Below are 15,354 nucleotides of genomic sequence, written 5' to 3' on the forward strand. Positions count from 1 at the left end.
CAGCAGAACCGCCAGACGTTAGAACACTGTTGTGCGGAGCTAGCTGTGCTGGAACTCAGCGGCATTCGGCTATTCACTCACTGCTGTTCGGCATTTATAAAAATAGGCCGAACAGCAGTGAGTAGCCTGCCGGAGGTTCGGCTCAGCTGATCCAGATGTTGGATCGGCTGAGTCGAACTTCTTCTGCACTTCGGGTCAGCCGAACATGCTGAGCATGTTTGCCCGACCCGAAGCCATGCGAAGCAAGCCGAAGTACGGCTGATTATACGATTATGCGAACAAGCCGTTATACGGCTGAAGTCAGCCGTACAAGCCTGAAGTGAATAGCCGAACAGTGTTCGGCTCACTTCACTTGGGGTCGGTTGTTCACTCGGCTGCCCTCGGCAGCTTAGCGAATAGACACGTATATGTGTTTGTATGGAGATGTCCTGTAGTCCAGCAGGCAAGAACTCAATCGGAGCTGACACCAATGTTTGGGATTTCAATGCTGCAGAGTCATTATTGTCAGCTCATTACAGGATGTTGGGAGCTCACTGGATTTCTGGCAACAAGTATTCTATTGTGCTTGCAGCAGTTTTAAAGGGACTAAACATGAAGAATGGTGCATATATTTAAGAGATGTACTAAACTTATAAATTATTTTTTTATTTTGCCCAAACATACACATACACTGGATGTGAAATCTACAGTAATCATGTACTTCACGTATAAACAAAGCACACTGTCATTACTCTTATATTGTATCCAACCTCTAACTACGGTATAGCTAACTATTAGGTGGATATAAATATTCTCCATTACACTATAAACATAAGCATACAATAACATTCAAAATAGAGTCTTCAAAAATGTATGTCCTAGGAAATGGCACGCTATAAGCATTGTTCAAATGATAAGTTTTGTTTATTTAAGGGACATAAAGTTTAAGTATCGCTGACTGTTCCCGTAATGCAGTCATTCTGTTACACTAAAAGTATGTGTAAACCCAAGAACAATATACTGCAACTTTCCAATTCTTGAGTGTCATGGCTCATTAGTGTTCTTTTTTAAGGCTTTATTTTGCTTTATTATTATCTGGTGATCATAACAGTAACACACTTTCTGTTCTAGGGTGACAATGTTGTCAATGAGGACAGGATATCTAGTAGGACTACCAAAAGCATCCCTCTCCATAACAAGATGGCAATATGGGAAGGAGGGTGAGGAATAAATCAGGATAACTCACACTACTCTGGATCTCACATAATAGACTAGACCATTATCTCTTCTAGATATTTCCTTAACCCCTTCAGCATATGGCATACAACACTGGTAGTGGGCCCCTCTAAACAGGCTCCCATTGGCTATACCTGCTGTGATTCTGTTTAGCTGTGTAAAGTCAGCAGTCGGCTTTACACTGGAAGTGATTCCGGAAGCTAAGCTGCTGCCAGATTGCATCCAGGGGCCTGTAAAGACTGGGCCTACCTGCCCAACACATCCTGCCTTGCTTCCTGGGCTTGGTTGCCCCTCCTGCAAGCCCAGGACTGGTATCACGGGTGTCAGCGGATAGAGGGCAGAGAGACCAGCGAACATACATTCGCCAATCTCCTTCCCACTGAATGGGAATGCATTACTTCCAGTCCCTCAGCTGTCGTTCACCAGCTAGAGAAGCCGGGCAAGAGGCTATTCAAGCATGATCTACACTTTAAGCCCCCCATGTGATAGCAATGAAGTAAATTAAAAAGAAAGTTTGAAAAAATAAAGTAAAATAAAATAAATACAAAAATACCAAAAAATTGTAAAGGCCCCCTGCAAACGCGAGGATAGTAATGTACACATGATTTGGGTGCGCCTGCGTACAAAAACGTTGATTGTGCTACACATATTACATATCACTGCATGCACCAGAGTGAGAGCAATAATTTCAGGTCCAATATTCACAGTTAACTCTAAACTGATGACCTGTAAGGCTTTAAAATTGTTGCTAATGGACAATTTGGGGTACCATATTTTGTCGCTGTTTAATGTGCACACTAAAAATTTTAGCTTAGCATGTTGGGTATCTATTTACTCGGCACAAGCTCATCTTTTATATTTTAGAAAAAAATGGCTATTACATTGGGTTTTTGGCCACTAAAATTAACCTAGGTGTAATTTTGACTGAAATGTTGGGTTTGATAAAGAGTTGCTCTAATTTCATGTAACATAACAATTTGCAACTGCTGGCAGTTTATTCAACAGGGTTTTTGCTTTCAGGAAATGTATAACTCTTAAGGGTTTTAAATAATTTTCAGGCCTAAAATGTGGATTATAATGTGTGTGAAAAACGCCTTGGCAATGAAAGGATTAAATGCTCTGATGCATTCAAATCACACGCTGTGCTGACTGGACTCCTTCAAAGCTAAGGCTCCCTGGCTACTGAGGTTCAAGTGGTATCTCAATCTTAACTTTCATCATCATAGAAAGGTTTCTGTGTATAAGTTCTCGCACGATACTCACACCTCTAACCACGTTGGGAGAAAGTGACACGGTCAGATGAGACCAAAATTGAGCTCTTTGTACTCTTTGTATTAATACGACTCGCCTTGGTTGGAGGAAGAAAAATGCTGACTATCACCCTAAGAACACAATCCCTACAGTCAAGCACGAAGGTGGAAACATTGAGGGGAATTGATCAAAACCGGAGCAGACACAATCTGGAGCAGCTGTGCACGGCAACCAGCTTCTCTATTTCATTTTCAAATCTTAACTGAACAAAATGAAGAGAGAAGCTGATTGGTTGCCATGGACAACTGCTCCAGATTTTTTCTGCTCCAGTTTTGATAGATTCCCCACATTATGCTTTGGGGCTGTTTCTCTGCTAAAGGTACAGGCCGACTTTGCCGTATTGAGGGGCCAATGGACGGGGCAATGTATTGTAAAATCTTGGATGATAACCTGCTTCCCTCAGCCAGAACATTGAAGATGGGTCGTGGATGGGTCTTTCAGCATGACAATGACCCAACACATACAGCCAAGGCAGCAAAGAAGTGGCTCAAGAAGAAGGTCATGGAGTGGCCTAGTCAGTCTCCAGACCTTAATCCTATAGAAAATGTATGGTGGAAGCTGAAACATCGAGTTGCCAAGCGACATCCAAGAAACCTTAAGGATTTAGAGACGATCTGTAAAGAAGAGTGGACCAAAATCTCTCCTGAGATGTGTGCAAACCTGGTAACCAACTACAAGAAACATCTTACCTCTGTGCTTGCCAACAAGGGTTTCTCCACCAAGTACTAAGTCATGTTTTGCTTGGCGATCAAATACTTTTTTTACTCACTGAACTGCAACTCAATTTATAACATTTGTATCATGTGTTTTTTTCTGGATGTGTGGTTGATATTCTGTCTCTATCATTTAAAATACACCTATAAAAAAAATTATAGACCTTTCATTTCTTTGTAAGTGGGCAAACTTACAAAACCTGCAGGGGATCAAATCATTATTTTCCTCACTGTATATACTGTTTTTTCAGTCGATGCTGCTCCTTGTGGTTCTCTTCCCCACACCCCCTTTTCTGTCTTTCTATCTTTTTCATTTTTTTTTTCTTTTTCTTCTGACATTTCTTTTACCAATGCGTGTACACATAGGTCAGTTGGACCTTTTGAGGCTGCTAGCAGGCTCCGCGCCGACAGATGCGCAATATGAGTGACACGCAGTGAGTTTACTCGGCTGGGTAATTTTGCCTATTGCACCATATTTCCAATGCATGCTTGTACACAGGGCCGGGTTCCTCAATACGCCCCCCTCCCTGCCAACCCCCCTTCCACCCAATGGAGAATGGCAACCAGATGGTGGGGGTGGCAGGGTTAGTTTTAATCCTTTTTCTTTTTTAATTTGTATTTATTTTTTTTACTTTTCTAAAAAAAAAATGTATCTTATCTTTTACTTTTTTATTATATTTTTTCTTTTTTACATCTCACCTTTTTATTTTAATAATTATTTTGTACTTTTTTTTTCTTCATTTTTCTTTATTTTATTTCACGTAACTTTATTGCTATCACACAGGAGCTAACAAGCCCCTGTGTGATAGCATTTGGAGGTGACAGGTTCTCTTTATTGACCCTGTCACCTCCAATACAGGAGTTCTAGGTTTAAGTGGATGTAAATATTCTACATTACGCCATAAACATAAGCATACAATAAAATTCACAATAGCTTCTTCAAAAATGTACAGTATGTCCTAGCACGCTTTAAGCATTTGTTTAAATGATAAGTTTTGTTTATTTAAGGGACATTAAGTTTAAGTATCGCTGACTGTTCCTGTAACACAGTCATTCTGTTATACTTAAAGTATGTGTAAACCCAAGAACAATATACTGCAACTTTCCAATTCTTGAGTGTCATGGCTCATTAGTTTTTCTTCCTCCTTTTTTTTTTTAAGGCTTTATTTTGCTTTATTATTATTTGGTGATCCTCCCAATAACACACTTTCTGTTCTAGGGTGACAATGTTTTCACTGAGGACATGATATCTGGTATGACTACAAAACCATCCTTCTCCATAACAAGATGACAATATGGGTAGGAGGGTGAGGAATGAATTTAAGATAACTCACAGTACTCTGGATCTCACATAATAGACTAGACCATGATGTCTTCTAGATCTTTCCTTAACCCTTTCAGCATATGGCATACAACACTGGTAGTGGGCCCCTCTTAACTTTAATCATCATAGAAAGGTTTCTGTGTATAACTTCCCACTCAGTGTGCTTCCCCTAGGCTCTGTGCTTTCTTCTTCTGGCAGCCAACACCTTCCGGGGGTTCTTCCCAGGAGGGGAGATCCCTGGACCCTTCCATGTTCCTAGGTCGACGGCTTTGGAGAAACTAATCTCTAAGCTGACATTGCCACAGGGCAAAAGCCCTAGAGGGAAGAGACAAAAAAGGAAGTGACGCAGATATTTAATAGCTTAGCCAGCAGGCCTCAGTAGGTTCCCCAAGGACCAATGATTGGCCAGGTTATCTGATATTCCTAATGCATTATCTACAGCTTTCTTTCTTTCTTTCTCTATTTTTTTTGGTAGTTTCAGATAGAACAGAGGTATGGATATACTGGAACTTCCAGGTCTTTATTGCTGTTTTTGACTTCACTTGGAAGATTTCCCCTCTCTATCTGTCCATAACCTGCCTGATCAATGTTCTCCTGAGGCCTCCCTTGCATATGTGATATGGGTTGCACTATATATATATTTATTTTTTCAGTTGATGCTGCATCCAAATCAGATACTTGTGGTTCTTTTTCCCCTTTCTCTTTCCTCCTCTTTTGCCCCTCTACATCTGTTTGCAAAACGCCCCCATCCTTTTTTTTCTTTTTCTTCTGACATATCTTTCACCAATGCATGTGCACATAGGTCGGCTGGACCTTTGAATCTGTTAGCAGGCTCCATGCCGACAGACACGCATTATGAGCCACACTCACTTAATTTACTTGATTGGGCAATTTTGCCTATTGCACCATATTTCCCTTGCATGCTTGTACATAGTGACTATTGAGGGTGTTTGCTGTTCATATTGTTTCATCTATTTCACTGATCACTGGTTTTATGCCAGCCACATTGGGAGTCCTATTTCTGCACAGCTATTACTCAGTTTTTTTGCTCTCTTCTTTTACTACTTTCTTCTGATGACATGACTCTAGAAATCTGCCCACTAGGTATTACTGTAGTATTTGCATGTTATCTGAATGCAATATGCACTTATTAGATGGGCGCTATAGGTAGATGGGTATTTTGATGGTTTACATTGACACGAGTAAGACACAGTTATGTCTACAGAGATTCTGTTTTCTTTTCCTTTTTGACTCCCTTTTTTCCTTTTCCATTCTTCCCTGTATTCGTCTCACTATAAGAGTTGCACAGAATGTTACATACCATGACAAACTGGGAGAGCCATATCCATGTAGATGTGAACAAATCATGCATTTGAAGTCTGTGACCCTAATGCGCATGTGCATACACAAAATCATGTGCATGTGTTGTATGCATGCACATAGACTAAGACATGGCTAAAGCACATGCACATAGATTTAGACACAATCTGAACTGAACTTATTTTGCTGCTAATACAATTAAAATTCCAAATCTCACAATAAGTTGCGTATATCTATTTACTAAGCTAATGTTATACATGTACTACCCATGATTATATTTGCAAATATGGATATTGTTTTTAGTATTTTGGAGGGGAATTTAGGGGCACTGGGAGGTTCTTCTGCCTATTTTTGGATAATTTCTTTGAATATTTTCAATGTTGTTTGTTTATCACTTGCCTGAGGAAGGGTCCTTGCATGGTGCTGAAACATTGCATTTCTATGTGATCATAAAAGATTAAAGAGCTTTCCACTTTAAACCAAGCTTGTTGGTGTTCTGGCAACATATATTATCCGTATCCTTTTCTAGAACTTTCTGACTGGTGTTTGTTACCCACCATAGTCAGGAGATTTTGCCAGATCCACTTCCCTTACAACTTTGTGGCCTCGTGTCTTTAGATTAAGCAGTTTATTCCCCATACAGCAGTCCCTATTGATGAATTTGTTAATTGCAACCATTTTCTCTCTTAAATGCCTTTTCTCCAAGGAGAACAAGTTTAATTTATGTAGCTGATCTTTACAACTAAGGCTTCCATCCCCTTTATGAATTGTGTTGCCCTGCTCTGTACTCTCTCAAATTCAAGGACATCCTTCCTGAGAATTGGGGAGCAGAACTGAGCCGCATGCTCAAGATGAAGTTGAACCATTATGTCTTAATCTCTTGCAAAAATGACTGTTTTATTGCAGGATAGTATCCTTACCACTTTGTTAGCTGCAGCTTGGCATTGAATGCTTTTGCCGAGTCTGTACTTTTTACCATCTAGCCGATTTACGAGGCAGCATTTTCTTGGTTTTTATGGTAATCTAAAATATATTTCAGGGAGCTTCATGCAATAAAGTTTGTGAAATTCATGTTCTTGTCATGTCTGATCTGTTTTTATCTGCTTCACAGCACAGATGCTATTGTAAGAGTCATTGCCAGGAGCAGAACAGAACACTGTTGTTAATTAATATAATTAGTAGCGGTGTCTTACCATGCAGCCAATGTAAGCAGACAGTAGACCTTTGACCACTTTGTCACTATTAATGTCACAATTTAGAGAGGTTTTCTTATAAATCAATATTCTATTATAGAAAAGACATGTTGATTAACACTGAGCAATTTAGCCTCTAAGGAGGTATTCATACATGTAAAACTGGCCACATACATAAGATGACACTAGCAAGGGCCGGTTTGAATCATATCCAGAGAACCTTCTTGATTGATTTATTCAATCATGTTTATGTATACATAGAACTTACCATGTTTCATATGGAGTAGTCATCGGTGTTATGATACAGGTTTACTACTCCTGGCTCAATGGGTTATGTGCAATAATTATTATTCATCAACTGTGTACCACTGGCTGATATGTCAAATGGAGTAGAGTGATGACATTGGAGGTATCATGCTATTGTTCTGGTTTAGTATTATATGTATGTCTTCCGTATTTTGAATTTTGTATTCTGAATTCCAAAATCTGAATTCCGTGTTCCTAATTCTGTATTTCCAATTCTGTATTCTGAATTCTGCATTCCGTGTTCCATATTCTGAATTCCAAATTCTGTATTCCAAATTCTGTATTCCACATTCCGAATTCTGTATTGCAAATTACAACATTTATATTCTGTATTCCAAATTCCGTATTCTAAATTCCATTTTTTGAATTCTGTATTCCAAATTCCGTATTCCATATTCTGTATTCTGAATTTTGTATTCCGAATTCCATTAGTCACGTGACCACAAGTCCTTTCTTCTCCCCTCATCTCTGAGTGTGGGGTGGAGACTCGCAAAATTATCTCAGTCCTCCCTTCTCCCCCCCAATGAAAAGGGTGGTGGATAGAAACTAAGACTGTAGGTGGGGATATAGGGATGAATGACATTCGTGTGCTGGATGTAAAGTGCAGACTGTGCCTTGCTGACCATACAGGGCTGGGCAGGGGGTGTATCAGTTGGAATTTGGCCACAGCAGTACAGGCACCACTCCATGTGTGGGCATGGAGTCCTGCATCTCCCAGACTGTAAGGAAAGATGCAAACTGACCATACTAGGACAGAGCAGCCTCCATCTGCAGCATGTTCTGAATGCAGGAAATGGATAACTCTGAAGGATCACCAGGTATTTACTGTGATTTACAGAGCGTCATTCACTGAAAGTATTTACTGTTAGCTTCATGAGGAATAAAACCAAGCAGTCCATTACTTTTAAATCTAGGGTTCACATACACTTAAAGAACAGAAAAATATAATCAGACTATAAAGACATTGGAAACATACAGCAATCACATACCAAAATCACAGGTATAATTTCTTTAATCATGATATGTAGATGTGCCAATTAATGCAGCAGATTGCTAGTAACATTCGATTTTCAGTTCTGAAAGGAATGAAAATGAATCTTAAATATAAGTTTCACAAACCCTTCATCAATAGATGAATAACTTGTAAGGACACAAAATTCAATGAACTAAGCTCATTAAAGAAAAAGTAATGAACTCATAATTTACATATCATTCACTGCACCTTCTGCTACTTAATTATCTAGGCTTTGGCTAAAGAATTTTTGATAGCAGAAAAGTGAAAATACTTAATCTTTGAAATGTTCCAAGGTGATGCTTACAGTAATAACCTTAAGGCTAGGTGCACACTTGGGCTGATCCATGACTGTACGGCAATCATGCACGAAACCGCGCGGATGGCCGTGCGTTCACGGAATTGTACACTACTGCCCATCGCGCTGGCAGTGCCATTATTTTTTAATGGCACCCCAGTCATACTTACAGGCAGATTGTGTGGTTTCCCGTCGTGATGCCGCCCATGCAATTGCTCGCGATCTTGGTTAAAAAAAACCACGCAGTGGTGTCACAACAAAAGGTACTTGTACCCTTTTCCAGCAATTGCCACACGGATATAACGTCATTGAAATCGATGGGGACGCCGGCAATCGCTGTGCGCGATGACTTTTGGGGTTTTCACCCATCTATTTTTGATATGGAATGTCCAGGTAATTTTCTTCCCCCTCCTGAGTGGGTACTTGGAACCAGGGAACATGGCTATGTCTCTAACTCCTCACTGTGCCCCAATGGAACCAAACTGCAAATTGTAGATCCAGTGGGTTTCCCATTGACACACCTTTATGTCTATGACTCAGACCTGCACATTTTGTCATGGCTTCAATTCCAAAAAGTCTCAGACCCTCCAGACTGCTACGTCTTTCCATAAAGTGACTGGGAACCGAATGATTGGTGATACCATTTAGTATGTTCCCTTTATGTTCCCCAAAGAGAACTCTGAGGGATCAAGATTTGGTCCCCTAATTAATAATTTAAGAGTTTGTGGGCATAGGTGCTAAGCACCCAGGTGTGACCATCTGCAACTAATCACAGCCTGTATGATTACTTGCAAACAATTTGGGCAGTGGCAGCTGTCATTGGATTATACCAACCCCAGCAAATCGTATGAGCTTTACAGAGGAATTTGTGAGACTCAGAGATCTGGTCCCATTTGCAAATATGAATGCGGCCTTAGAGAACATTTACCTTGGAAAAGACATACTATAAAGTTTTCCTACAGTAAGGTTCTTTTTTCCACTGGAGGGCTGACTGTTGGCATATATTGAGACTAAAGATAAGTTTGAACAGTGTGCTCAAGGACCCATCTCAGCTTGTAAATGATAGCATCTGCACACTGAGAGTCATTGGAGACACAAAGTCATTACTTTGCTCTCTCATCAAGTAAGCTTGTACCCTGTGTAAATGTATTGCACTGGGCAAAGCAATAGAGCCTTGACTGGTTCAGTGTGGTCCTTCCTTCTCCTAGGATAAATCCTGCTATTCCATTGATTACATATGTTTTGGTATATCTGCCTGGAGTTTAGCTTTACAATCACCCCCACTAATGCTAGTAGCCAGGTCAAAGTATATTTTCCTTTACAACTTTCTAAAATTTTACATTGCCCTGACAATACCAAACACTAGTCCCAGAATTTGACACCCACAGTTTGTGATCTCGATTGAGGGAGTCACTTGAAAAACTTGGCAAATGCCTTCAACCTTAAAAAGCAAGCTCAATGTGACTAACTACAACTTGCTGAACCTATGACCTGGTTTAAAGAGTAACATCCATGTATGTAAGAATAGTCACAGTGTAGATCCTGTTTATACTGTGCACCCTTAATAATGTTTCAACAAATTTCAAACTTTCAAACCAATCGCTTTTTGTATTCCAAGAACCCAGAGACGCATCGCAGAACCTGGTCTTGGGGCGGCAGGGAGAGTAAATCTGGCCGTGTAGAAGTAGATTCTGCTTTTTTAATAGATTGAGCACCAGCTACTGACAGCTTCCTCCATTTCTAAATGATTTCCATAAACACAAAAGAAAAAACACTTTGAAGTGATCACTAGGGGTCTATTCACAAAGCTGCCGAGGGCAGCCGAGTGAATGACCGATCAGAAGTGAAGTGAGCCGAACACTGTTCGGCTATTCACTTCAGGCTGGTACGGCTGATTTCATAAATCAGCCGTAAAAAAAAAATCCCCCGGGCGCTCTGGGAGCCCCCCGCTCCCGGCCGCCAAGAAGAGAAACCCTGCTGTGTCTTTTTTCTGTTTGGAGATCAGTGTCCCTGGTTAGCAACCAGGGACGCTGATCTCTCTGAAAGTGGCCGGAGCCAGCCGTAAGATCATGGCTGGCTCCGCCCAGCTGTCAGAAGCAGGCTGTCGGCCAGCTTCGGCTTTCAGCACGGCTCAGCTGAGCCGAGGCATATGCGATCGGCTCGACTGAGCCGCTCGGCTGTGATTGGGAGCTGTACGGGCTATTGTGAATAGCCCGTACAGCACCCCCTCGGTTCTCCTGAACCGAAGGGGTCCTGGGGCCGAAGCCAGCCGAAGGATCGGCCAAAGCTACGGCCAGATCCTTCGGCAGCTTTGTGAATAGACCCCTAAGGGGTAACATTATTGTCAGAGTGTGCTTTATTTACTGAATCTCTTTTACCAGTTACTATTTACACAATCCACAAAGTCCATCAGTGACCAGATGCTAGGCTTACAGGCAATAATGCAGCATTGCATACAGTATGTATTGAGGGAGTTAACTGAGTCTATGGAATGTAGTCACACACATTGCAACTGATAGTATGTGAGCTGCAGTGGGATTATATTTCATACACCATGTTTACTTTGTGTTTGAGGTTCTTTAGATCTCACATTGAGAAATGTGAGCTGTGCCCCATCAAAACATTGGATCGCAATGAAGTTTGGATATTACTTTTTGCTTGTTGCCAAGTCCTAATGAGTACTCACTGCCTTCTCTGAGGGACATGATCTCCTTTATGAGACATTCCCTGGCATTTCCCCCTTTAAAGTATGCTGATACCAACCTCCAAGGCTATATGTTTATGTACTGAATGTATATGTGTGTGTATAACATGTTTACTTACAGATTAAATCAGTATAAAGTTTTAATGTTAACATTTTCAAAATGTTTTACCTGCTACAACTCTGTTACCGGGCAACATTAGTTTAATAAGAAAGCACAATCCCTTCAGAGTTAACTATGTATGTTGCACATTTTTTTTAGTAAACTTGTTTGCATATTTCTACCTTTTTTGCTGAATTTGCTGTTTTCCTTATAGAGTCAGGGGCATAGGTTGCAAAAAAATATGAAGGTGTTTGGTTTGGGTGCCCTAGCATTCCACCATGTCCCAGTGTAGAAACATAACTTGAGAAATATACTGATTTAAAGTTCCATTTTATCAAGAAGGCGTTTGGACAAAGATCTTAATGCCATTAAAAAGGTTATTAAACTAATGATCATTTAATTATTAGTGCAAAGAACTATGAACTTTAGACCATAAAACATTTAGAAGATCTATGAAGAAAACTTATAATAAACAAATAAAATACATTTGCTTAGTAGAAACTCTGAACAGGATAGTAGTGAACAGGTATAATATAATATTGGCAACAAAAAGTCCAAGCTCAATAAAAGTGCTACTCCATATAACACATTTTTTAGTTTTGGATAGCGTGGGGATCGAGCTGGATATTTAGTGCTGTCTGTGTCTCAGTCTCTGTGTATCGTAGTGAGCTTGCACTTTTCTGTCCTGGTGACCACTGCCATTACTAACTTTACCACATAGAGATCTTGTTAAGGACCTATGAGAAACAAAAAAATTACATTAAGTACCTCCCGTTTGTCTACTGCCAAGACAAACTCACAGGTCCTCTCTGTGTCTGGAACGCTGCCAGGGGCAATGCTTGCTTACAGCGTGTTCTGGCTTAATTTATAAATATATTGTAACAATATTATTGGTACAATGTATTTTATTAGTTCTTTCATGTATCATCTTGCTCATTCGCCTTATTGCTCCAGCATACCAGCTGGTCTAATAGAGATACCATCACTGGCTCCCTCATGTGGCCTTGTTCGAGCCTAGTGATTAGCCTTTCAGACCTGAGCATTGTCACATGAAGTTGATGTGTTCCCCCATACCCAGAAGTCCTACTAAATTACTGTGGGCTCTGGTAATGCAGGTATAGGAGCGTGACTCTGAAAGTATAACTGCCAGGGGTTATCTACAGACACTGTCCCTTTGTCCTACAGTGAAACCGTACCCTAATGCAAGAGCAATGTTCCATTTAAGTCTATAGGAGGCTGCAACATTTGGAGGAGGTAAGTAAGGTGTGGGGTTGAATGGTTCAGCTTAGTATATTTACAAGGTAAGGAGGGAGCCTTTTTTAATTTACTAAACTTGTCCTTCAACGTATTAATAAACTCTCAAACTTTTTTCAATAATGAATCCAGTTCAAACAAATATAGATTGCCCAGCAAAGTATTTCTTTATATTTTGGCCAAGCACTTAGACTGATCATGTTTCTAAACAGCTGGCTCCAGCTCTCTAAGTTTGGCTTCCCTGAACTTCCTGTCCAGTACAAGATCACAAGGTACAGAGCAGTCTCCATCAGCCATCCATCTACTAGTTTGGAAACAGGAGGAAGGAGGAGAGGGGAGCAGGAAAATGGCTTGCCTTACTGTGTCTGTGTATTTGTGGTGACACACACAGCTTACTAGCGCACAAATGGGTGGTAGACATGTGCAGCGGCAAAAAGTTAGTTTTGTTTCTGATTTCATTTATCTCTTATTTCCGAAATCGGGTCCTGTATGTGTTTTGTTTTGGGTTTCGGATTGGGATCGGATTCGTAATTCGGATCGGATTCAGAATTCGGATTCGTAATTAGGACGAATTTCCGAAATTTGGGGTTTTGCGCGGACGGACGAATGTTCGTACGCACGTACGTAGCAGAATTGGCACAGTTGACATTTGTGGTTGCTGTGTTCTAGTCTTCGCTATTAAAGGGACATTAAAATCCTTTTCTTAATTTTTTTTATCAGTTTAAACGTTGACAGTGCATGCACAGCAACATGAAGTAATGTTTTGTTTGTATCTTCACATGCTATGAAATCCTCTTTTTGTAGTCATTATCGTAAATTTATAATAGGTCCAATGCTCAGAGGATTAGCTGATTCTGCAGGAAGCTAAAACTTTTAAACATCATGAAGCAGGATCCATTATGATTTAATCAGCATTTCAAATAGCTTAAAAACCTTCTGACTTTAATATCACTTTAAGATACATTTTAGAAAAGAACATTTTGATTTGCAAAAAATAATGACTCAGTTCTACTGACCTTTAGAATGTAAGGCAAACAGTATAGTTAAAGTGGGTGCTTTTTATTATACAATTCTTAATAGTTTTCTTTTTTCTTTGGGTTGCTAGGCACTTAGAACCATTGTTAAGAATTTTCCATATTCAGTATGTAAGTGTGTTATTAGGAGTGCATTCAGTAGAGAGCACCGTTAGCAGCTCTCTGTCATCCTGTCCAGCAAAGGTAAATTACACAGACGCCTCCACTGCTAAATTCAGATGCAATAATTTAGATTCATGCAAGTGATGATTAGGGTCAATACCAGGGTGAAGTCAGAGAGCTATAAATACATATTGAGAAGGACACAAAAAGAAGGAATAGATTGTCCAAGTGTTATTCCAGGAGAGTGTATAATAATATAGATGGGTTTTTTTGGCTGAAAATTAGTTTTCTTTTGCTCCTATGAGCACAGTATAAAGGAGATGTTGGTTTGTATCTAGCAAAGTTGACACAAACATTCATATCCAGGATTACTTTTTCATTTGCAGAATTGTTTAGGGGAACCAAAGAATACGTCAAGTACACCTCTACTGATATTTATCTAATTGCACTGCCCACTTAAGAACCTAGAGTTGCTGGATTATAACTTTACACACCCATAGGAGGGTGCTGGGAGCCCTGAAATCTAAGGGTGTTTTATAATATAATCTCTACTTTAGGAACTAAACCTGAGTTTGGATCTGTCTCTTCCCAACACCCACTTTTCAATACTGACCTGTGATGCTGTCAGTGGTGGTAATTGGCCAGTAGTAGAGCATAGAAGGTGGAATGGATCATGCCAAGCTCAACTTTGGATATCTAAAGATATACTCGGGTACCTCGTGTAACCTACTCATCACCTATAAGAGCAGTTGTATATGTTTCTAGTTCTAGTATATACATAAGTGAGTTCCAGGCTATCATATATCATTTTCTAGATTTTATGTTGTCATTTCTGAGTAATCTCCTTTCGAAAATATAAAATTATTTAGCCTTCTATAATTGTCTCAACAGCAAAAGGGATATTTAAAACAATTTAAAACAATGCTGATTTTATTTTTCAGGAGGTTTGATGAACCCTGCCTTAAAAGGATCAAAAGTGCAACAATTACATGCCAATTGCATGCCTCGATTCCTTTCCATAGCTAATGCTAGTCTTCTCTTTCCACTAGTTTTAATTATGTGGAGTTTCTCTCACCTGCTGGGAAAAATATGCAACATTCAGATACTGATACAGCTCGGGATGCACCTACATTTTGGCCGAAAATGGCACTTTTGCCACTTTTGACAAAACAGTCTCCACACATCTTGGAGGGCTTTCCGCAAGATTTTGTAGTTTGTCTGTAAGAATGTATGCCTATTCAGCCAAAAGAGCATTTGTGATGTCAGGGACTGTTGAATGAGAAGTCTTGGCATACAATCAGCTTTCCAATTCATTCCAAAGGTGTTCTGACGGGTTGAGGTCAGGGCTCTGTGAAAGTCATTTGAATCCCTCCACAGAAAAACTGTCACACCATGTCTTTATAGACCTGGCTTTGTGCACAGGAACACAGTCATGCTGGAATAGAAAAGAGGCTTTCCCAGTCGTCAC

This window comes from Nanorana parkeri, unplaced genomic scaffold (genome assembly GCF_000935625.1).
Source record: "Nanorana parkeri isolate BGI_ZX_2015 unplaced genomic scaffold, ASM93562v1 scaffold213, whole genome shotgun sequence".
NCBI lineage: Eukaryota > Metazoa > Chordata > Amphibia > Anura > Dicroglossidae > Nanorana > Nanorana parkeri.